The 10406-nt window shown below is 38.1% G+C and overlaps 2 long non-coding RNA genes across 2 annotated transcripts; both read right to left on the minus strand.

Moving 5' to 3' along the window:
• Positions 1 to 3251: 3251 nt before the first annotated feature.
• On the minus strand, positions 3252 to 4020 carry LOC127360876 (uncharacterized). Its single transcript, XR_007883956.1, has 4 exons — positions 3982 to 4020; positions 3695 to 3793; positions 3575 to 3603; positions 3252 to 3404 (listed from the first exon to the last, which is right to left on the minus strand). It is a non-coding gene; the product is annotated as an uncharacterized LOC127360876 (long non-coding RNA).
• Positions 4021 to 9382: 5362 nt separating this feature from the next.
• LOC127360877 (uncharacterized) lies at positions 9383 to 10200 on the minus strand. Its single transcript, XR_007883957.1, has 3 exons — positions 10101 to 10200; positions 9981 to 10009; positions 9383 to 9810 (listed from the first exon to the last, which is right to left on the minus strand). It is a non-coding gene; the product is annotated as an uncharacterized LOC127360877 (long non-coding RNA).
• Between the last annotated feature and the right edge of the window lie 206 nt (positions 10201 to 10406).

Raw genomic sequence — 10406 nt, forward strand, 5'->3', positions numbered from 1 at the left:
AGTTTTAAATCATTTAAGATACATTAAAAGTGACTTTACTAGACACAGATACAGATCATAATCTAAAGGGAAGCGATGAGACTTCCTCAAAATATACAAACAGTACATGTTAAGACACATTAATATCCTTCTTCCTTTTTTTATCAGATGAAAACCTTGTATGTCCAAATGTCAACATGCTGGAAACTAAAATGGTAATCTTTTATCAGCTGGATGATGGTACATTTTGGTCTCATTTAAAGGAATTTGTGAGAGTTATTTTAGCCCCAGACTCAAGTGTGATCAACATACAGAGTAATGGAAATGACGTCATTGTTCATTCTGTCACTTCAGGGGTGAAAAGAGGAAGGAACAACAACATTTTGACAGATCTGTTTCTGCTGCAGTGCTCCCCCACGTGGTTCTTTATTTTCCTTCATGTACACACTGTGTGTCACTTTTAACTAAATATACAATATGTTAATGACTATTCATTGTAACAGAACATATATTATCACTTGAGAAATGTTGTGTTGTAACATAACACCAATGTATACAACTGGAGTACTTTATTTACCTTTATTACAAAACAGTAAAATATTTACACACAGGCTTTTATATAAGTTGAAACAGTAGAAAGGTCTGGGCAGTGTTTATGAACATAAAGTCTAACTTTAACAAAAGATATGAGTTTTGATGGTTTAAGGATATGAAACTCTTCTGCAGCCAATCTATTTATAGTCAGATTTCAGATGGTTACAGACAGTTTTTATTACACATAAATTAAACAATTTAAACAGAAATAAAATTATTTAAAATAATTTAAAGCTCAAGTTACCAATTTATTGCTTCTTTGAAAAGAAAATCTGAAAAAAAAACTCTGACATATTATCACGTATACAACAGATGTTATACAACAGCTGTATTTACAACATCCAGCAAAAAGCAGCAGCAAGTTGTGTTCTTATCCACCTGTTTAATGTAAGCCCAACATTCACTCTTGTTTTAGGTCTGTGTTGATCTCCACCAACTCCTTAAAAACATTTCTGGCTCTTTAGCTGCTAAATGTTCCTTTATGTTCAACAGCTCGTCCCTAACTGTGTCTGTTGGTTGTTTGGTGCTGAGCAGGTAGTTTACAGTAGAGCTTCCTGCTACTGCTGGAAACAGGGCTGGTGCATACTTTTAAAAACAGGGAGGATTTCAAAATGCTTTCAGACTTTCAGTGCCTTTGATTTGTGCATTCTGGTGACTTAAAGCACTTAAAATGACAAAATAATAAGCACACTGCAACATATTTTGCTGTTAATTCTCAGGGAAGACTTAATAATAAACCGTGAACTTGTTTGAATCTCTGGCATAAACTCATGTTCTTCAGTTTTCACTCAGTCATTATTATTGTGCCTTGAAAAGCACAATACTACTCTTCCCGTACTTATTATTATTCTTCCGTACGTTTTTTCGGCCTGCTTCTCCTCCGCAGTTTTGGTCGCACATACACAAAAAGGTATCAAAACGTGCGGCTCGGTGAGAGACATTAGTGCTGTGACTTTTCTAAGCGTTTCGCCAAACAGTTTGCCGATAAATCGCCAAAAACCTGTCCAAAAAATGAATGGGTGTGTATTGCGAGAATGTTCAACTGCCAGAGTGCGTGACATCATCGCTAGAGTGTGGGGAGAGAGAAAAAATTGTCGAAAAATAAATTTGTAAACTGTTCTCAAGGCCACAAATATCACTCTACAGAAATAATTTATAGTTAGAAACGTAGGTAAACTCGTTGGGGTCGCAGTGATACCACTGTTGAAGCTGTCAGACAAATAGTTTTGGCGGGAGACGCACTGATGCGCCAGCAACACCCTCTCACGGCCCCATCTACTCCCATGTTAAATGTAGAGGAGAAATGTTTAAAGGAGCTCGTTGAACCTCTTCTCTCTCAATCTCCCCAGGTCACATTTTTTAACTTTAACCACTGAAACTCGGCAGTGCTATAGTCAACAAGATGACGACGCTCACGGCTCTTTTCGGTTTTCATTTCGGTCGTTCCTGGCCATGGGTTCGAGGGGGATTCATTTTAAATGTTTCTGTCTCTCTGAGGAGTTAGAGACAGAGAGAGAGCGCGCGCAGCTGCTGTGGCCTCCCTGATTGCCATGACAACCAAAGCCTGCCTCTCACACACACACACACACACACACACACACACACACACATACACACACACACACACACACACACACACACACACACACACACACATAGCTAGCTACAGAGGCTGACATGGCATTAATATGCTAGTGCTAGCGTGCTAGAGAGCAAGGCACAATCAAAATTTCTTTAGGAATTTTCTAGTTCATTCTCTTGTCTCAGGGTTGGAAAAAGTATGATTTACCCAAGCGTTAATTCAAAGGCCAAAGAGCACATCATCAACTAACATTAGTTTGTGAGGTTACAGTAGGGTGACCAGACGTCCCAGATTTTTGGGGACAGTCCCCGATTTGGCCGACCTGTCCCCCGGTTAAAGCTGTCCCCGAGAATGTCCCCGACTTGAATGGGGGAGAAAAAAGTTGCGTATGGATGCACACTCCAGTTATTATGGTTAAACCAGTTTAACTAACGTGCTGACGTTACGCAGTAAATGGCTTGTGTCGACCAGCTGGTCTCTGCTCCCGCTGTGCTGCGGCACATCCACGCCACAACAGCAGAGCGCTCCTCTGCTCGTCCGTGCAGCTGCAGGTGAGTGACGGGGGAGCCAGCTGGAGAGCGCCTCCTTTTATTTTATTTTAGGGGCACCGTCCTTACAGGGGGAAGCACGCGTTGCAGGTTGCACTCAGAGTTTGTTCTGACTTTCTATCACAAGGAGTGTACAGCGTAAGTGTAAATCCTCTCATGTAATGCTTTGCTGTGAAATATGGCTGAAGTCACAAGTGGAAGTGTGCACATGTTGACAAGCTCCCGTGAGTTGATTGACATAGCTAAAAAAAAAAAAAACTATAAATAATAATAATAAGAAGAAGAATCAGAGTCAAATCAGAATCCAAGTTCTTCATATTGGTTAACAGTTTGGAAGGGTTAAAGGTAACTTCTTATTGGCTACTCATTTGCTTTGTCAAAATACATTAACATGTAATTGCCCCTATTATTTATTTTATAACGATAACGATTAACGATTTTGACCACCACGCTAAAAAATTTCCCGATTTTCATTTCGGAAATCTGGTCACCTTAGGTTACAGATTACATTAAAGAAGCATTGATGGTTGGGAGGATAACCTTTTTGCCTGTATTGTTGTCCATGTGGAAAAATGACTGTGATGATATTTGACTTTCTGGTGAGCTGACGTTGGTGTGGAAGTTGTTGATCAGTGCAGTCTAGTAGTAGCAGGACGTGCTTCTACAGTTTCATAATTGACTTTGTCGCCATCCTGATGCACCTGTGAAATACAACACAACCAATGAGATTCTGAATTGTTTGAAGGGAACAAACTGTTGATGTTTCTACCAGAGAGACTGCAGCCTCTGTGGGCTCAGAAGGAACAACAGTCTCAAAGGAAAAAGTTACATCTTTTATTTTCCAGATACTATTCATTATTTTTTAACTCACATTGTCGTCATCAAGTGGTTTTGTGTTCACTGAAAAACAACAATAAAAAGTACCATTAAAATTCTAAACAAATGATTTATATGAACCAGTTGTACCAAATGATGGTCTGAGTTTCCTCACCTCTGTGTCTGATGACAAGAACAGTGATTACAATCATTAGGATCAGTGCTGTTATTCTTAGAGCCAACATGACAGGGCTCAGAGGCCAATCTGTAGAATCTGTTGAACATGGTTTAGAAAGAAAACATGTCTGTTAATAAGTAAATACCATATTTAATGTCCTGCAGGAGAAAATAACCTGAATGTTACAAATTGTTCTACTGTGAAAATAGTTTATCTCCAACATGTGAAACTTTGAGAAACCAACAGGCAAAGCTCTGTATCTGGTGAGCTGCATATTATCTTACCTGAATTAGGTTCTTCTGGCTGATCGTCTCCTGTCCCTCCCTATGAAGACAGGTGTAGTCAGCCTCTATCTTTACATTGTTCTCATCAACAAACTGGCAGGTGTATCTCCTGTTGTGGCCACTCTGACGCTTCACTTTCAGAACAGAGACACAGTTCATCTGTCCGATGAACTTGTACCCGACACCTTCATCAAGCAGCACAGTTCCTGTCTCATTCACCCAGCGGACGCTGTTCTGTTCACAACGATCAAGTCCATAGTATCTCGACAGAGAGCACTCTAATGTGACTTCACCGTCCCTCTTTGGATCAGTCTGAGGAGATTGAAAGACTGAGAGAAAACAAGAGATAACTGTTAACTCAGTGTAAAAAATGTTTGAGCGACTTTACTTAAAGGGAAAATTCTGGTGCAAAATGAACCTGGGGTTAATAACACATGTACCGAGTTGGTCCGTTTTCTGGGATATGTTTTCATGTTAATCGACCGTGACCGGTTTTAGCACAATCTGCTAATTAGCTTATAACGCTAGTCAACGGGGCACAGAGTAACGTGAAAAGAAATCACTTTTTATACCACTAACAAGACTCAAAATAGCACCACACTTACACGGTAGCATAATGAGGGTCCCTACCTATAAACCGAAGCATTGAGAACTTTGTAAGTGTACAGACAGTTTATTAAAAAGATAGTTTAGAACAACAGTAGCGTTCGCGTATACAGGCGGGCGCTATCTTGGGAAAACAATCAGGGGTTCGGTCATTCATGCAGATCAATGATCAAGATTTACAGCTGGCGATGTGAACTAAAACAAACGTAATTTGCTCAATATATCAGAAATAATCGCACCGATGTAAAACACAACTTGTCTAGTGTATTTACTCAGTGGATAACTGTCCATCTGGTCCCTCCGCTATGAGTCGCTGTGAGTACAGCTCTGTTTATCAGAGAGGGGAAATCTGTACTGACTGTACACAACACTGCGTCTCTTGGGTGTCGCGACGCAACAAAGTTCTCAATGCTTCGGTTTATAGGTAGGGACCCTCATTATGCTACCGTGTAAGTGTGGTGCTATTTTGAGTCTTGTTAGTGGAATAAAAAGTGATTTCTTTTCACGTTACTCTGTGCCCCGTTGACTAGCGTTATAAGCTAATTAACAGTTTGTGCTAAAACCGGTCACGGTCGATTAGCATGAAAACATATCCCAGAGAACGGACCAACTCGGTACACATGTGTTATTAACCCCAGGTTCATTTTGCACCAGCATTGTCCTTTAAAGGTCCTGACAAGTTTCTATTCATCTTCTGTCATCTTTGTTTTACTGAGTTAAAATATGAAGGTGGATTGAACCACATGGAATCAACAACTTTCAATTGTGGTTTGACAAACAAAATAAGGAAAGGAAATGATAAAAGGAAAGCTATAAAGAATATCTCATTCACTGTGAGGGTCCCTCATGTTAAAGGCCGTCCCAAACCAGAGAGACATTCAGTTCCATGTATAATGTGAGTTTATGGACATTGTCTTCCTCAAATAAAAGGGGTGTCCCCATAATGTGGAGTGTCTTTCACAGCTGAGGGAGTGAGGGAGGGGGTCGGTTTGGGAAAAGGCCACAGTGTTAATTACTTTACCGTAATATAAAGAAGGATATAAAATAAACAGGTAAACTCTTCATGGTTCACCTTAATGAGAAACTGACATATTACACTGACAGACACCTTGCTCACTGGTTGGGTTTGGGAAATGCCTTTCAAGAAGAGACATAGTGGACAAGAAAAGGATGTATAACTGGATTGAGGTTGAGCTTGAAACAATACAACATTTTTGTCCCAAAAAACATTTGCCAAAAGTAAAATTCTCTCTTGATCATTTCAATGAGTTTTTATGGAATTGAGACTCACTTGTCAGAACACTTAGATATACTATTGCATCATGATTAGGGCTCGTCCCCTGCCGACAGGCATATTGACCAGCATCCTCAGCAGTGATGTTGTTAATGACCAAAGAGCAGGAAGTGTCCAGACTCATCCTGGCAGCTCGGGCTGAGCTCTCCACAACTTTTCCTTTCCGAACCTCAATGGAACTATAAGACTGATATGTGTTGTAAAACCATGTAATGATGGAGCATGTTGTGTCAGAGGGTGATGCACTGGTACAGGGCAGAATAACATCATGTCCAGATCTGTTGTAGAGATAGATAGGTTCTCCACTGATGCCTGCTGGGAAGAAAAGAATACATGTTCTGTAAGAAATGACACATAAAACCATCTGTATGGAGACTAAACAGTTAACATGAGGATTTTATTTCATTTTATTCTCAAAACAAAAACAAAGATTGTTCCGTTATAAACTGTTTTTTTATTGTTGCTGTTTTTTCACATTTGCAACCACAGGGAGGGAGTGTGTGACCCTCGGCCATCTAGTGGTTGTGTTTATATGAGAGTAATTCTCATTTCTATCTCAGTAAATCAGTGAGTCAAGGGCTCTTTGGGATACAGCTTACCTCCACTGTGAAAACTGGAACAAAACAAGCAACACACAGTCGATGACAATGAACAAATGTTGTCTGAGACCAAATAAAAACTGCAGATCTGATCTTATTGTCTTTGTTTACTTTTGTATGTACTTGTGTCATCTTATGCACTTTAGTGTACTAACTGCATCAAGTTACAATGTAAATACAATAATACTTTATCACATGGATGGAATAAAGTGTCGGATCTAAAATGCCTTACCACCCCAGTTTGGTGTCAATTGCCGTCACATTTTAACACATTTTGACGTCTATTTATATTTATTTTAGAATTGGTGTGTTAAAAAATTAAACATATATAGTTTAATGATCTGTTATGGTCACATCATAGACTCAGTGATCAGCTTAAGTTCAATAAACACACAAAAATGTCTGAAGATATAGATATTTAACAATTTATTGTTTTCTAATGCCACATTTATATATTTCTATCTAAATCTATTCTATTTCTATTACCAATGTGCCACAATAGTGTAATGTTATTGAGTTAAAATGTGATTAAATCAGCAGATATTTCTGCCACGCTCTTACCACACCATGAATATTTCTCTAGATCCGCCCCTGGGTGGAGTTTAAAGGAACCAATGAGAACACAGAGAGCAGACGGACTATATGATCATTACTTATCTTTATATCTACTATGTTGAAGTATATATGTATTTAAGGATCTATCTAAAAATAATTGATTCATATTGCTATCCTGTTCTTGTCTCACAACCGTTGGTTCATTTTTACAGGCCAGAAAGTTGATCAAAGCTCATTAAAATGGCTTTTAAGTAAGACAATAGTGACTACTTCCTCATTATTTTTCACTCGAGCAGTTAACAAATGTTAATGGAAATTCTCAAACTCTAGTGTTTCTATTAATAATATTATTATTACCATTTTAATAAGAAAACAGAGCTTTACCTTCAAAGTGAAGCACAAAAATAAGGATTAATTCCAGTAGAGACATTTTGTGTCTATTCTCTGTCAGCATGCGGACGCTGTGTGAGGCTTTTCTTCTCTACTATAGATCTGTTAATGGCGGCAATGAAACAAAGTTCCTGTTTGTGGATGACTTAGTGTGTGAAAATAACTTTTAACAGCAACACCCACCACCCAGCCCGCCACAAGTGCCACAGAGTTAGACTATCATCACTTCTATGTTCCTTTCAAGCAGACTGCACACGACAGCCACAAAAGAAAGAAACTTGTGTTTCACAAACTTGATACTTCTTAAACAAAAAGATTAGAATATAACTTTTTATTAAGTTTTTAAATCATTTAAGATACATTAAACGTGACTTTACTGAACAGATATACAGCTCATAATCTACAGGAAGTAATGAGACTTCCCCCAAAATATACAAACAGTACATGTTAAGACACATAAATATCCTTCTTTCCTTTTTTTTTATCAGATGAAAACCTTGTATGTCCAAATGTCAACATGCTGGAAACTCAAACGGTAATCTTTTATCAGCTGGATGATGGTACATTTTGGTCTCATTTAAAGGAATTTGTGAGAGTTATTTTAGCCCCAGACTCAAGTGTGATCAACATAAAGAGTAATGGAAATGACGTCATTGTTCATTCTGTCACTTCAGGGGTCAAAAGAGGAAGGAACAACAACATTTTGACAGATCTGTCTCTGCTGCAGTGCTCCCCCACGTGGTTCTTTATTTTCCTTCATGTACACACTGTGTGTCACTTTTAACTAAATATACAATATGTTAATGACTATTCATTGTAACAGAACATATATTATCACTTGAGAAATGTTGTGTTGTAACATAACACCAATGTATACAACTGGAGTACTTTATTTACCTTTATTACAAAACAGTAAAATATTTACACACAGGCTTTTTATATAAGTTGAAACAGTAGAAAGTCTGGGCAGTGTTTATGAACATAAAGTCTAACTTTAACAAAAGATATGAGTTTTGATGGTTTAAGGATATGAAACTCTTCTGCAGCCAATCTAGTTATAGTCAGATTCCAGATGGTTACAGACAGTTTTTATTACACATAAATAAATGCACTCAAGGATCTACAAAGATAAATTATATACAGTATATGTTGTTTCTGTCATGGGAATAAAATATGTCCTCTGGATACTTTGATGATAGTTTGTTGCTAGAAAACCCACAAGATGGTGCTACTGTTCTTTAATGCCTCCATGTCTCACTGACAGTGGCAGACTGTAGTTATAATAAGCTGTACCTCAGGTTATCAGAACACCACTAACAACATAAGGTCTTTGCTGGATAGAAGGAATGTCAGTGAGTTACTTTGCTAATGCGCTGACTAATGTATTCATAACTTAATGTGGACACAAACTCAATACTGTCAAATAAAACATAGTTAGACACACTCAGGTTGAATATGATGGTTAATACTGTCAGGCTGACATCAGACTGTCAACACATTTATTTGCTCAAGTTGCCAATTTATTGCTTTTTTGCAAAAAGAAAAGCTGAAATAACTCTGACATATTATCACGTATACAACAGATGTTATACAACAGCTGTATTTACAACATCCAGCAAAGCAGCAGCAAGTTGTGTTCTTATCCACCTGTTTAATGTAAGCCCACCATTCACTCTTGTTTTAGGTCTGTGTTGATCTCCACCAACTCCTTAAAAACATTTCTGGCTCTTTAGCTGCTAAATGTTCCTTTATGTTCAACAGCTCGTCCCTAACTGTGTCTGTTGGTTGTTTGGTGCTGAGCAGGTAGTTTACAGTAGAGCTTCCTGCTACTGCTGGAAACAGGGCTGGTGCATACTTTTAAAAACAAGGAGGATTTCAAAACGCTTTCAGACTTTCAGTGCCTTTGATTTGTGCATTCTGGTGACTTAAAGCACTTAAAATGACAAAATAATAAGCACACTGCAACATATTTTGCAGTTAATCCTCAGGGAAGACTTAATAATAACCTGAATAATAATTTGGCCCTCTGACGTGAACTTGTTTGAATCTCTGGCATAAACTCATGTTCTTCAGTTTTCACTCAGTCATTCATTCTCTTGTCTCAGGGTTGGAAAAGTATGATTTACTCAAGCGTTAATTGAAAGGCCAAAGAGCACATCATCAACTAACATTAGTTTGTGAGGTTACAGATTACATTAAAAAAGCATTGATGGTTGGGAGGATAACTTTTTGCCTGTATTGTTGTCCATGTGGAAAATGACTGTGATGATATTTGACTTTCTGGTGAGCTGACGTTGGTGTGGAAGTTGTTGATCAGTGCAGTCTAGTAGTAGCAGGACGTGCTTCTACAGTTTCATAATTGATTTGGTCGCCATCCTGATGCACCTGTGAAATACAACACAACCAATGAGATTCTGAATTTTTTGAAGGGAACAAACTGTTGATGTTTCTACCAGAGAGACTGCAGCCTCTGTGGGCACAGAAGGAACAACAGTCTCAAATGAAGAAGATACATCTTTTATTTTCCAAATCTTATTCATTATTTTTTAACTTACATTGTCGTCATCAAGTGGTTTTGTGTTCACTGAAAAACAACAATAAAAAGTACCATTAAAATTCTAAACATATGATTTATATGAAGCAGTTGTACCAAATGATGGTCTGAGTTTCCTCACCTCTGTCTGATGACAAGAACAGTGATTACAATCATTAGGATCAGTGCTGTTATTCTTAGAGCCAACATGATAGGGCTCAGAGGCCAATCTGTAGAATCTGTTGAACATGATTTAGAAAGAAATACGTCACTGTAATCACAGTATATAAGTTCAATAGTTAATGGCCTACAAGAAAATATAACCAGAATGTTAAAAATTGTTCTACTGTGAAAATACTTTATCTCCAACATGTGAAACTTTGAGAAACCAACAGGCAAAGCTCTGTATCTGTTGAGCTGCATATTATCTTACCTGAATGAGGTTTTT

This window comes from Dicentrarchus labrax, unplaced genomic scaffold, assembly GCF_905237075.1.
Source record: "Dicentrarchus labrax unplaced genomic scaffold, dlabrax2021, whole genome shotgun sequence".
NCBI lineage: Eukaryota > Metazoa > Chordata > Actinopteri > Moronidae > Dicentrarchus > Dicentrarchus labrax.